We start from the raw sequence: 14132 nt of genomic DNA, 5'->3' as shown, positions 1-14132 counted from the left end.
GTTCGTGAGTTTGAGCTCCTCCGAGTTTCAGCTCGGAGCCTGTAGCCTGCTTCAGATTCTGTCTCTCCCTCTCTCTCTGTCCCTCCGCTATTCACGCTCTCTCGTGGTCTCTCAAAAATAAACAAACATTAAAAAAGTATTTTTAAAATAAAAAAAATAAAACTAAAATCTCAGGGGGCCTGGGTGGCTCAGTCGGTTATACGTCTTGACCTTGGTGAAGGTCACGATCTCTTTGTTCCCGAGTTCAAGCCCCATGTTGGGCTCTGTGCTGACAGCTCAGAGCCTGGAGCCTGTTTCAGATTCTGCGTCTCCCTCTCTGCCCCTCCCCCACTTGTACTGTCTCTGTCTCTCTGTCTCTGTCTCTCTCTCTCTCAGCTATCAAGGACAGCTGTTTTCTAGAAGGGGTTTCATTTCATGCTAGGTTGTTCAGTGCTTATGGGAGACCAGGGGGAAAAAAGCTACTAACACTGTACATAAAGCCACTATACTGACAGAGCCAGAAAACAAGATCTAAGATGTAGGAGACACCGCTGTTGCATTCAGTTTGCCAATTAAACCCTGCTACATAACACGTGGAGAGAAGGAACTCAGCTGAACTGATTAGTTAGAATAACAGAAATAATATATGAAGAGCCAACTGGCATGTATATGCACCAAACTACTCTCACTGATCAGAGGTACTAAGTAGAATTCAGGATCTCTGTTTGTGTGAGGATAACTTTATTTAGTCAGTTAACTAATTAAAATAAATTTTGGGGGATGGGGAGAAGTGAAGAAATCTACCTATGGGTTTGGAACTATTCATTTCCTACTTTGCAACCGAAATCTGAGGAGAAATCACAGAGTAGCACAATAATATTTAATTACAACTCTAGCTCTGCTAATTACCATTTGGTCACATCTATAATCTACATTAAGCCACACTGTATAATAAGGAGCTCTGTGATATTCATCTAATAACCAAGGTGGCTTTATGGGATTTCATATTCTACTATTCACTGAAACAAACACAGCTTCATTTACCACTCTCCAGGAGAGGATAAAAATCAGAAAAGGTGTTTTTTTTTTTTTTTTTTTTTTTTTACCACTTTTCCCATATTCCTAGGATACAAGAGCAGGAATTGTCAGGAGACTGGTGCCAGGAGGGAAAATTAAGTAACAGGAATATAAAAAGTTAATGTCATTAAATACCTTAATAACTACAACAACAATAAAAGCTGGGCCAGTTCTTAGTCTCTGAAATGCTAAGGAGTGCCAACCTGGCTCCTGGACTCCACGAATGGGGACATAAACAAGACAAAATTAAAACTTGAAAAGAGAGGATTTAAAGATGGAAATATCTGAAGTTTCCCAACAGTTCATGCCCTTTACCTTTTATGATACTTCTTTTCAATTCATCTTTAGATATTAGTCTTAATAGCACCTATTAGAGATCTAAGTGCTGATAGGCAGGTGACGCAGAAATGAGAACTGGAGAGAATAAAGAAAGGCCAGAGCCATTAATCTCCCCACAAGAAGTAATTATACACTGCCTTCAGCTGCCTCCCACACAAGAGAGGCACTGATGGAAGAAAAATTTCAAGGCTGCAATATAATTTTGGAGGTAGAAAATGCAGCAAAGAAATATTTGGGACAGATCCTTCCCTCTCCCCTTCACAGAGAGGAGTCTGATGATACCTTCATGTTCACAGTCAAAAGGCAGAAAGGAAGTTGCAGTAACTCTAAGAAACTCCCTTTATTCAAGACTGAAAGATAATTGGAGATAATGGTTAGATAAGTGTTCAGATTTATTCAGATGATCAGATAAGATTATGTAGAGAGTAGAATGTCATCAAATATTTTTTTAACTTTATTTATTTTGAAAAAGAGTGCATGGTGGTGGCGGGGGGTAGGGCAGAAAGAGGGAGAAACCCAAGCAGGCTCCACTTTGTCAGCACAGAGCCAGATGCAGGGCTCAAACTCATGAAAATGTGAGATCATGACCTGAGACAAAATCAAGAGTTGGACGCTTAACTGACTGAGTCACCCAGGTGCCCCTGTCAAATATACCAAATACTGTATTAATAATATATTCTCTTTCCCTGATAATTCCAAAGGTCTTTCAAGATTTTACAGTGACTCTGCACCAGCAATGCTAATAGTACTAAAGGTTCCTGATTCATGGATAAATGTGTAAGTACTCCCCCTATAAAACTTGGTTTGCTCACAAAATTTTTATTGTGGGTTATTATAAAGAAGAACAGGTATTTAAAATTCCATTTATCAATTTATTATATGTTGTTTCTCAAATTAAAATACAAAAAAATAGCGTCAGTTATTTGAACTGCCTCCTGTTGACTGAGATTGAGATAAACAAAATTTACTGTATTTTTTTAAATAATTAAAGTTTATCTTTGCTTATTCTGAAAATTCAGTAATTGCTTGTTTTCAAGAGCCGGATGGGTCGAAATCACAGAGCAACGAATTCCTCCTTTTCACAAAGCTCTTGACACAGTGCAATAGAATATCCCATGTAAATCACAACACAACATTTAAGTGTTAGTGAAGGAGGAAATCACTTCCTTTTCCAACTCTCTAACCTGCCTCTTAGAAGGAAAGAGGGAAGGAAGGAAGAAACAAAGAAAAAGAAAGAAGAAGCTGCAGGTCTGCTGAGCTCCCAGATTCCACTTAAGGTTGCCTTGAAAAACAATTTGATTATAACTCTGGTTAATTTCCAAGACATATCGTAGCAGAAGGCAAGGAGGAAAAAAGTGAAAAAGACAGACATAGTAGCTGGCACCATAACCAGACATCAAACAGTTCTTTAAAGGTAAGTATTCTGTTATTCACAGAAGACTTAGTTTAGCACTCAATTTTAACCAATCAGTACCTGGTCAAGGTCAATGTTGGAGGCTGCGCCAATTTGTAGTAGAAAATGCAAGTGCAAGTGAACATATAATTTGAAGACTGCAAGACTAGCCACAGGGAGCTCTCCTGCAACAATCACAATAGAGTCTCAGGCTCAAACTCGAAAGATCTCTTCTGGTAAAGAGGAAATAGCAGATCAAACGATCCTAATATTCAAGCCTGTCTAAACTCTCAGTGTGTGGGAATGGATATATTATGCTGGAAATGTAACAAAGGGGAAAAAAAAATCTCAAAAATGAAATCAATGCATAACACAAATCACATGGTAGTGTCCCATTCCTGTGGCAAAGGTTTTTGCTGAAAGAAGCATCTATTCTGCTCTTCTAAGTCTTCTCACTCTACAATCTCCTGCCTGCTTGAAATTCACATTTTCCTTCAGCAAAGCTATTAACTTTGCAGCTGATGAGTGATGATAGGGACCTAAGTACTAGCTCTGAAATAATTTTTTTTTCCCACAGAAGGTTGATGATCCCTCCCATTCCTGTACTGTTCCAAGGGAAGCATTAGAATTAGCTTTTCAAGAATAAAGAATGAGAAAAATTCTGCAACAACTTCCTCTCCTGAACACATTCTTACCTCCTTTTACATATTCATTTCCTAAGAAGTCAGGGCTGGAGCTTGTCATCTCTACTCCATTCTCTTACCCCCATAGGATACAAAAGCAAACAAGCAAATAAACAAACCAAAAAAATAACCCACAGACCAAATAGTGAATACATCAGAAGCTAAAGCCTTTTTCTGAATCATTCAGAATCACAGATGTCAGTAGAAAAGTCTCAATTTAACCTATATCATGGATGGGTCAACCTGTACTACAGAACCTAATCATCATTCATATTGACAGTCCTATGAGAAAACATGAGAATTCTAAATTGAGATATCACAAACCATATCTTGTTCTGTAGGAGCTTGGGAAGGAGAAATGAGAATGATTCCCCCTGCTTCAAGCCAGCTGTTCTTAAACATTTTGGTCTTGGGAAACCTTTCTAGTCTTAAAAATGGAGAAGCTTACAGAGCTTTTATTTATGCAGGCCTTATCAATTGATATTTACTGTATTAGAAATTAAAAGTGAACAGGGCACCTGGGTGGCTTAGTTGGTTAAGTGTCTGACTTCGGCTCAGGTCATGATCTCATGGTTTGCCGGTTTGGACCCTGCATTGGGCTCTGGGCTGACAGCTCGGAGCCTGGAGCCTGCAGCTTGTTTGGGATTCTGTGTCCCTCTCTCTCTGCCCCTCCCCCGCTCACGCTCCTCTCTCTTTCTCTCTCAAAAACAAATAAACATTAACATTTTTTTTTAAAGTGAAAGATTTAACACTCACTAATTAACTTATTTAAAACAACTAATAATTTTGAAATGACAAAAAGAGATACATAAAAACAGATTAGTAGTGGCCAAGAGGAAGGGTTGGTGACAGGTCGAAGAGAAGGACAACACAAAGGATCTTTGTAGTGATGGAGATGTACTGTGTGGATTTTGACTCTGTGGTAAATACCCAAGCTTACACATGTGATAAAATTGCACTGAGCTAAATATACACACACAGAAACATAAACAAGTGAGCACATGCAAAATGGGGAAATCTCAACAAGCTAGGTAGATTGCATTAGTATCAATATCCCTGTTGTGATATCGTACAATAGTTTTGTGAGGTGTTACCATTGGGGGAAACTAGTTAAACGGTACATGAGATGTTTCTGTATTCTTTATTACAACTATTAATTATCTTAAAATAAAAAGATGAACAAAAAATTGAAGATCCCAAAGAGCTCTGATGTGGAATATACCTATTGATATTTACCACACTAGAACTTAAAAATAAAAAATGTAACATGCATCAACTTGTTTAAAATGACATTTAAAAATTTATTATGTACGAATATGTCTAACATTTTTAATAAAAATTGCCATAATTTTTCAAAAGAAAGGGATAAAAAGAGCAGTGGCATCGATTTACATTTTGCAAATCTCTTCAAAGGCTGGTTTAATACAAGACAGCTAAATTCTCAAGCCTGTTTTTGCATTCAATCTGCTGGTAAAATGTGTTGAACTACATAAAGAAAACTGGCCTCACAAAGATTTCATATATGTATCCTTTTCAGATAATTGCAGCTATTCTTTGATATGACACCAAAACTGAACAAATGATAGCTTTTAAAGGTTAGTGGCAATGTGGAATCTGAAACTATATCATTGAACCTTTTGTACTCTTGTTACATTCCCATCCACTGGTCTGTCCTAGTACTTTGAATGCTTCTTTTACCCATGCATGATTTTTAACATCTTATGTTAGTCATTTGGAAAGTACTGGTTCAATGAGTTATACAGCTCTTTCAAATAATGACACATTCCACTAATATAAAAAAAGCAATATTTGTTGATACCACTGCCTCCGAGCTCATCAGAAAACCCTTTAAGTATTGGGAGGCTGTCAAACTGATAGGGGGCGGATGCAAATTTTCTAAAATTATAATGTTTGCTTGAAAGCTCATATTTTACCATTAATAACAAAGAGTGTCAACTGTCCTCCTTGGAGTAACAGGCTCATTTTATTTATTTTTAAGAAAATCTCTGCCAAACACCCAACTCTGAATACCTACACTGTCAGTTGTTCTTTCAGGTAAAAATGACATTCTACAAAAAACAGGTTAGGTCAGCTTGCAACGCAGTTGCAATTGCTTTATACGTACCTTCCATTTTGCCACATAGAATACAAAAGGACATGTGCCCCAGGGTGGCTCAGTCAGCTGAGCTTCTGACTTCGGCTCAGGTCATGATCTCACGGCTCATGGGTTTGAGGCCAACGGCTCATGGATTTGAGACCAACGTCAGGCTCTGTGCTGACAGCTCAGAGCCTAGAGCCTACTTGGAGTTCTGTGTCTCCCTTGCTCTCTGCCCCTCCCCCGCTTGCACTGTCTCTCTTTCCTTCAAAAATAAACATTTAAAAAATACAAAAGGACATGAACTCAAAAGGTGAGATACAATTAATATAAAGACTTTTTAAATGTTTATTTTTGAGAGAGAGCAAGAGCACGTGTGCAAGTGGGGGAGGGGCAGAGAGAAAGGGAGGCAGAGAATCCCAAGCAGGTTCCACTCTGTCAGTGCAGAGCCAAGTGTGGGGCTTGATCTCACAGTGTGAGATCATGACCTGAGCTAAGATCAAGAGTTGGACGTTTAGGGGGTGCCTACGTGGCTCAGCTGGTTAAGTGTCCAACTCTCAATCTTGGCTCTGGTCATGATCTCATTGTTCATGAGACTGAGTCCATGTTGGGCTCTGTGCTGACAGCTTGGGATCCCCTCTCCATCTTTCTGCCCGTTCCTGGCTTGTGCTCTCTTTCAAATTAAATAACATAAAAAAAAAAAAAAAAAGAAAAGAGTTGGATGCTTAACTGACTGAATCACACAGGTGCCCTTATATATATAAAGATATTTTATTTTATTTTTTCAAAACTTTTTTTTAATGTTTATTATTATTGAGACAGAAACAGAGCATGAGTGAGAGAGGGGCAAAGACAGAGAGAGAGAGGCACAGAATCTGAAGCAGGCTCCAGGCTCTGAGCTAGCTGTCAGCACAGAGCCTGACATGGGACTTGAACCCACAGGCTGTGAGATCACTGCCTGAGCCAAAGTCAGACGCTTAACCAACTGAGCCACTCAGGTGCCCCTATAAAGATATTTTAAAAAGAAACTGTCTTTATCAGATTTTTTTTTAACCTCTTGACCTCTCTCATTCATTTCTCCCATCCCTACTCTCTGTCTCTGGCAATTGCTAATCTGTTCTCTGTTTTGAGCTTTAAGACTCCATATTTAAGAGAGATCATGTCGTATTTGTCTTTCTCTAACTTACTTCTTTGCTTAGCACAATGCCCTGAAGGTCCCATTCATGTTGTCACAAATGACAAGATTTCCCCCCACTGTTTTTTAATGGTTGATTTTTTGTTTTTTATTTACACACACGAAAATGCCAAGATTATTTTTTGTGGCCTAATAACATCCTGTTGTATATATACCCCATGTCTTCTTTATCCATTCCCCCAGTGATGGACTCTTACATTGTTTCCATATCTTGGCCACTATAAATAATGTTGCAATTAAACATGGGGGTATATATATATTTTAGTGATTTTGTTTTCTTCAAATAAATACCTAGAAGTGAAATTGCTGGGTCACATACTAGTTCTATTTTTACTTTTTTGAGGAGCCTCCAAAATGTTCTGCAGTGGCTACACCAATTTACTTCTTTCCCACCAACAGTGAACTTTTTCCCACTTCCTAACCAATATTTGTTATTCCTTGTCGGTTTGGTACTAGCCATTCTAATAAGTGTGAAGTAATATCTCATTGTGGTTTTGATTTCTATTTCCCTGATGATTAATGATGCTGAATGGAACATCTTTTTATATACCTTTGCCCATCTATATGTTTTCTTTGAGAAAATGTCTATTCAGATCTGCTGCCCCGTTTTTCAACCTTTTTTCTGTTGAGTGGCATGAGTTCTTCATATATTTTGGGTATCAACCCCCTATCAGATATATATGCTTTGCAAATATTTTCTCCCATTTAGCAGATTGTCTTTCATTTTGTTGATTGTTTCCTTTGCTGTGCAGAAGCTTTTTATTTTGATGTAGTCCCATTTATTTTTCTTTTTGTTGCTTTTGCCTCTGGTGTCAGGTTCAAAAAATCACTGCCAAGACCTACATCAAGGGGCTTACTGCCTATGTTATCATCTAGGAGGTTTATGGTTTCAGGTTCAAGTCTTTAATCCATTTGAGGTTAATTTTTATGTATAAGATGATGTCAAGTTTCATTCCTTTACACGTGGCTGTCCAATCTTCCCAACACCATTTATTGAAGAGGCTGTCCTTTCTCCATTGCATATTCCTGGCTCCTTTGTCACATATCAATGGTCTGTATATGCCTGGGTTTATTTTGGGGCTCTCTATTCCGTTCCACTGATCTGTTTCTATGCCAATACCATTCTGTTTTAATTACTGTAGCTCTGTATAGGTTAAAATCAGGGATGAAGGATGTCTGAGTAGCTCGGTTGGTTAAGCGTCTCACTTTGGCTCAGGTGCTGATCTCATGGTTCACGGGTTCGAGCTCCGTGTTGGGCTCTGTGCTAACAGCTTGGATCTTGGAGTCTGCTCAGATTCTGTGTCTCCCTCTCTGCTCCTCCCCTGCTCACGCCATTTCTCTCTCAAAAATAAAAATAGGGGCACCTGGGTGGCTCAGTCAGTTAAGCGTTAAACTTCGGCTCAGGTCATGATCTCAAGGTTCGTGAGTTCAAGTCCTGCATCGGGCTCTGTGCTGACAGCTAGCTCAGAGCATGGAGCCTGTTTCAGATTCTGTATCTCCCTCTCTCTCTGACCCTCCCCTGCTCATGCTCTCTCTCTCCCTCTCTAAAATAAATAAAAACAATAAAAAGAAAACAAAATTTTTAAATAAATAAAAATAAACATTAAAATTTTTTAAAAAAAAATCAGAGCAGGATGCCTCCAGCTTTGTTCTTCTTTCTCAAGATCATTCTGGCTGTTTGGGGTCTTTTATGGTTCCATAAAAATTTTAAGATTATTCTAATTCTGTGAAAAATGCTACTGGAATTTTGATAGTAATTGCACTGAATCTGTAGACTGCAATGGGTAGGATGGACATTTTAATGATCCTCTTTCTTCCAATCTATGAACATGAAATATCTTTCCATTTATTTGTGTTGTCCTTAATTTCTTTCATTAATGTCTTGCAGTTTTCAATATATAGGTCTCTTGTCTTTGTTAAATTTAGCTCTAATTAAGTCATTCTTTTTGATACAACTGTAAATGGGATTTTAAAAAATTTCTTTCTTATATTTTGTTATTAATGTATAGAAACACAACAGGTTTTTATACTAATTTTGTCTCTTGCAACCTCAGTGAATTTATTTATTAGTTCCAACAGTTTTTTACTGGAGTTTTTAGGGTCTTCTATAGATATGTCATTTGCAAATGCAGACAGTTTTACCTCCTCCTTTCCAATTTGGATGTCTTTTATTTCTTTTTCTTGCATAATTGCTTGGGCTAGGACATCCAATGAATGAATATAGTTGAATGAAATAGTCAAGAGTGGGCATCCTTGTCTTGTTCCTGATCTTAAGGGAAAGAGCTTGGCATATATTTATTAAGCTGAGGTATGTTCCCTCTATACCAAGTATAGAAACATTTTATCATAAGTGCATGTTGAATTTTGTCAAATGCTTTTTCTGCATCTACTGAGATGATCAAGTAAGTTTACCCTTTTTGTTAATGTGTTATGTAACATTGACTGATTTGCAAATGTTTTGCATTCCTGGAATAAATCCCACTTGATATGGTATATGATACTTTTGAACTGCTGACTGTGTTTTGCTAATATTTTGTTGAAAATTTTTGTATGTGTTCATCAGGTATAATGGCCCATAATTTTCTTTTCTTGGGGCATCCTTGTCTATTTTGGTATTAGAGTTGCTGGCCTCATATAATGAGTTTGAAAGAGTTCCCTTCTCTACTATATATAGTAAAGGTAGTGTGTTAATCATATATACAAAAGTAGGAAAAACAACTATCATTACTATCATTAATTAAGAGATACACAAGATAAAAAGATGTAAAATATGACATCAATAACAAAACCTGGGTAGGGGTAGAATAAAAATATTAAGGATTAGAATGGGATCAAACTTAAGTTGTTATCAACTTAAAATAGGCTGTTATAGATACAGGTTGTTATATGTAGGCCTCATGGTAGCCTCAAAACAAAATCTATAGTAAATACACAAAAGAGAAAGAGAAAGCAATATAAGCATACTACTAAAGAAAGTTATCAAACCACAAAGGAAAGAGTAAAAGAAAGGAAGAGAGGAACTACAGTTACAGCCACAAACAATGAACAAAATGGTAAGACATATCAATAATTATAATATTATAATGAATTATAAAATTATAATGAACATAATTGTTTTAAATTATATTCATTCATTCATTCATTCAAAATGTTTACTTATTTACTACACATGAGCCGGTGAGGGGCAGAGAGAGAAGGAGAGAGAAAATTCCAAGAAGACTCTATGCTGTTAGTGTAGAACCTGACTCCTTGCTCAGTCTCACTAACCTTGAGATCATGACCTGAGCCAAAATCAAGAGTTAGATGCTTAACCAACTGAGCCACATAGATAGATGCCCCTATTCATTTTTTAACTTAAGTATAGTTGACACAAAATTGTCTTACTTATAAAGTATCAATAATTACTTTAAATGTAAGTAGACTAAATTTGCCAATCAAGAGAAACAGAGCAGCTGGGGCACCCAGGTGGCTCAGTTGGTTGAATGTCTGACTTCGGCTCAGGTCATGATCTTATGGTTCCTGAGTTCAAGCCCTGCATTGGGCTCTGTGCTGACAGCTGAGAGCCTGGAGTCTGCTTCAGATTCTGTGTCTCCCTCTCTCTCTGCCCATTCCCTGCTGTTCGTTCTCTCTCTCTCAAAAGCAAATAAACATTAAAAAGAAAAAAAAAGCAAGAAAGAAACAAAGCAGCTGAATGAATGGAAAATCAAGACCCATCTATATGCTACCTATAAGGAGATTCACTTTAGATGTAGTGACATACACAGATTGAAAGTGAAGGGTTGAAAAATGAAATACTGTGCAAATGGAAACCAAAAGAAAGCTGGAGTGGCTATACCTATACCAGACAAAACAGACTTTTTTAAAAACATTTATTCAACTTCGAGAGACAGAAGAGACAATGTGCTGGGTGGCTCAGTCGCTTAAGCCTCCGACTTGGGCTCAGGTCACGATCTCCTGGTTTGGGAGCTCAAGCCCTGTGAGTTGGAGTTGTGCTGACAGCTCAGAGCCTGGAGCCTGCTTCCGATTCTGTGTCTTCTTCTCTCTCTGCCCCTGCCCCACTCACACCCTGTCTCTCTCTCAAAACTAAACACTAAAAAAAAATAAAATAAATAAAATAAAGAGCTGCATACTCTTCCAGCTGAGCCACCCAGGCACCCCAAGAAACTAAAAGTCTTAAGATAAACAATTAGAAACCAGAAAGTACAAAGATTTAGGAAAAGAACAAACGAAGTTCAAAGGCAGTAGAAGAAGGAAATAACAAAGATTAGAGCAAAAGTAAATGAAATACTCAAAATAAAATCAGAAATGAAAGAGGACATGTTACAACTGACATCACAGAAATATAAAAGGTGGTAAGAGACCACTAAGACTAATTATATGCCAACAAACTCGACAACCTGGAAGAAATGGATAAATTCCTAGAAACATACAATCTATCAAGACTCAATCATGATGGAAGTAAAAAGTATGAACTATTACTAAGGAGCTTGAATCAATAATCAAAAACCCCCCAATGAACAAAAGTCCAGGATCAAACAGCTTCATGATGAGTTCTACCAAATGTTCAGAGGAGATTCATACCAATACTTCTCAAACTTTTCCAAAATTTTTATCTTTTTTTAGACATTAATTTATTTTCAAGAGAGAACACACATGCAAAGGAGGGGCAGACAGAAAGGGGAACAGAAGATCCGAAATGGGCTCCATGCTGCCAGCAGAGAGCCTGATGTGTGGCTCAAACTCGCAGATGGTGAGATCATGACCTGAGCCAAAGTTGGACACTTAACTGACTGAGCTACTGAGGTGCCCCCAAAATTTTAATCAATTTTTATCTTTTACTGTGAGGTCAGAGCAGTGAAGAATGTTTGGTGCCACTTATCTGATTTGTGCCAAAATACTAGCCATTTTATCCACCACTGTTTTTGCATTATCAGTGCAAATGTCAACAGAGAGACTGGCAAATAATGTCTTACTATTATTATGAAAATACTTCTGATCTAGCAGAAACTCTTACAGATTATCTAGGGGTCTGAGGGTCACATTCTGAGAACAAATCAGGTTTCATGTTTTGGGACTGAAGAAGTCATCGGCTTCTCCAGAACCATATGCCCAACTGATCCCTGAAGAAAATTAGGATTCTGTTAACAAGGAAGTTGAGGGAGATTGCCTCTTCAGTGGGCAAACTAGGGCATCTTCCACAATAGGGTAGTTTGGAAGTAACGGTGAAGGAAAAAGAGACAGGAGGCAGGGAAAATTATTAGCAGGAGGTGAGTAGCAAAGACTGCTCTTGGGATCCACAGACTAAGGATTTTGTAAGTAAGGGATGCTTACAAGTTAGGTGATACTAAGTTTCAGCATTTGGGTAATGAGTGTTTTAAGCATTTGGGAGAAGTAAGAGCTCACTTAATGGTTTAGCAAATGGACAAATGAACGATGATCATTACTGACAAAATTGACCTTCCCATTGTGGGGCGAGGGGAAAATTAGTCTCTCTAGTGTCTATTTGTTTTCAAATTGTCAAGGATAAGACCTCTCTGAAAATATAGCTTAGTAGTTCAGAAGTTAAATATACCATTATCTAAAAGAAATTTTCAAATGGATCCTCAATTAACGAGGAACCATCATTTCCTAAAGAAGTTTTTCTTGTCCATGCTATTTCAACTAAAGGTATTACAGAGATAAACTGCAAAGTGTATGAAGGGTAATGTGCAGTATAGATTAACTCCTGCTTATAGAAAGGTTAGCATTGTTGGACGAAGCAGGAAATGGCCATCTGCTAAGATAGGCTTCATTGCCCAGTGTCTCCTGGGTAATTTTGCTTCCTAGAAGATCAAAGAATGCCACTGATTTTGCATAACAATGGGCAATTCTGATGAGATGTCCTTCGTTCTAAAGAAAGTACCTTAAGCAGCAAAGCTGATTTGGGTTCCTAGAGAGCATGTCTATACCATAGCACCTCACTTTCTATCAGGTATGTGTTCCTAAAAGAATGTGCACAGAAAAATCATAGTATCATGGTGTGGAAATTTGTTAAAGATCATCTAACTAAGGTGATCTCAAGGGTGAAATATTTCCCATAAGGGGTAGTCATAAAAACCTCGTTCTAACTCCATTCCTACCTACCTATATGGGTAGAGAAAATACCCGATACTTTACTAAGATGGTTTCAAAGATTAAATTCTTTAATAGGTTAAGTACCTAGCAATGTGCCTATAGTATTTTGGTAATCTCGAATGATAGCCTTATTAGATATTCTAATAGTCAAGTCACTCTTGGAAGCTCCTACTGAAATTCATCTTCATTAAAATTCCCTAGATCTAGGTGCTTGGGTGGCTTAGTTGGTTAAGCATCTGACTCTTGATCTGCTCAGGTCATGATGTCATGGCTTGTGAGCTCAAGCCCGAATTGAGATCTGCGCAGACAGTGCCAAGCCTGCTTGGGATTCTCTCTCTCCCTCTCTCTCCTCCCCTGCTCGCATGCTCTCTCTCAAAATAAATAGAAAACATTAAACATTAAACAACATTAATAACATTAAATACATTAATAACATTAAAACAACAACAAACAACTCCCTAGATCTTTTCTACTCAAACTCTGATTGCAGACACATTATGCAATCTTTCTGATTCTACTTTATTTTAGAAAATAAAAACATAATAAGTACCTATATTTCATAGGGCCACTGTAGCAATTAACTGAATATAAAATGCTTAGTATACAGTGCCCAAGACACAGCAAAAGTTCAATAAATATTAGCTGCTGCTGATAGTAATAATAACAACATCCTGTTAATTTAATTCTGCCTTTCAGTCTCTTAGAACACTGTCAGTCTCTACTCAGACATTCAGTCCTTAAGTTCTCCATTTGTAGTGGTTTGTGATAGTACAATTATGACTTTTCATTGTGGTTTCCCTTCCTCCTTCCTCTGGTAGAGGAATTTCCCTTTCCTGTGAAAAATCCATTCCCCAACCTCATTCCAGTATAGGAGTAGGCCCAACTCTACACAAAATACATCAAACAGGTTCTCCAAAGGCTATAGGGATTCTTTCTTCCTCTGAGCTCTTAGGCTGGAAAAGCTAATAAATATTGGGGCTGCCAATATCCATTCCTCCTAACATATGACAAAGGCTTGACTAAGAATAAAGCCAATTCAGGGGAAAGGGGAATAGGGAAATGAGCAAAGACAAAATCCCAATGACATTATTTGAGCTCCTGCTGGAAACTAATCAACTCTATTTGTGGGAACATATAAATTCCTTGTTTGCTTAAATCAGCATGAGCCAAGGTATCCATTACAACTGAAAAACTCCTGACCTCTATATATCACCCACAGATTTATATGCCTAGTTTATATTAAGTCAGGGAAGTTAT

General features: G+C 37.7%; 1 protein-coding gene and 1 long non-coding RNA gene across 4 annotated transcripts in view; one reads left to right on the top strand and one right to left on the bottom strand.

The window, feature by feature from the left end:
• ZNF609 (zinc finger protein 609) overlaps nucleotides 1-14132 on the bottom strand; it is a 212111-nt gene that overhangs the window by 57500 nt on the left and 140479 nt on the right. The window lies entirely within an intron of this gene.
• LOC115301037 overlaps nucleotides 1-14132 on the top strand; it is a 102184-nt gene that overhangs the window by 7434 nt on the left and 80618 nt on the right. For 2 of the 3 annotated variants that reach the window (XR_003912951.1, XR_003912949.1), the window contains exon 1: nucleotides 12646-12732. This is a non-coding gene — a long non-coding RNA (uncharacterized LOC115301037). Of the gene's footprint in view, nucleotides 1-2096; nucleotides 2173-12645; nucleotides 12733-14132 lie in introns of those variants that run through there. The other variant, XR_003912950.1, reaches the window with a different exon arrangement.

The sequence above is a fragment of the Suricata suricatta genome, chromosome 9 (genome assembly GCF_006229205.1).
Source record: "Suricata suricatta isolate VVHF042 chromosome 9, meerkat_22Aug2017_6uvM2_HiC, whole genome shotgun sequence".
NCBI lineage: Eukaryota > Metazoa > Chordata > Mammalia > Carnivora > Herpestidae > Suricata > Suricata suricatta.
Note: the sequence above shows the minus strand (reverse complement) of the source record. Positions and strands in the feature narration are given on the sequence as shown.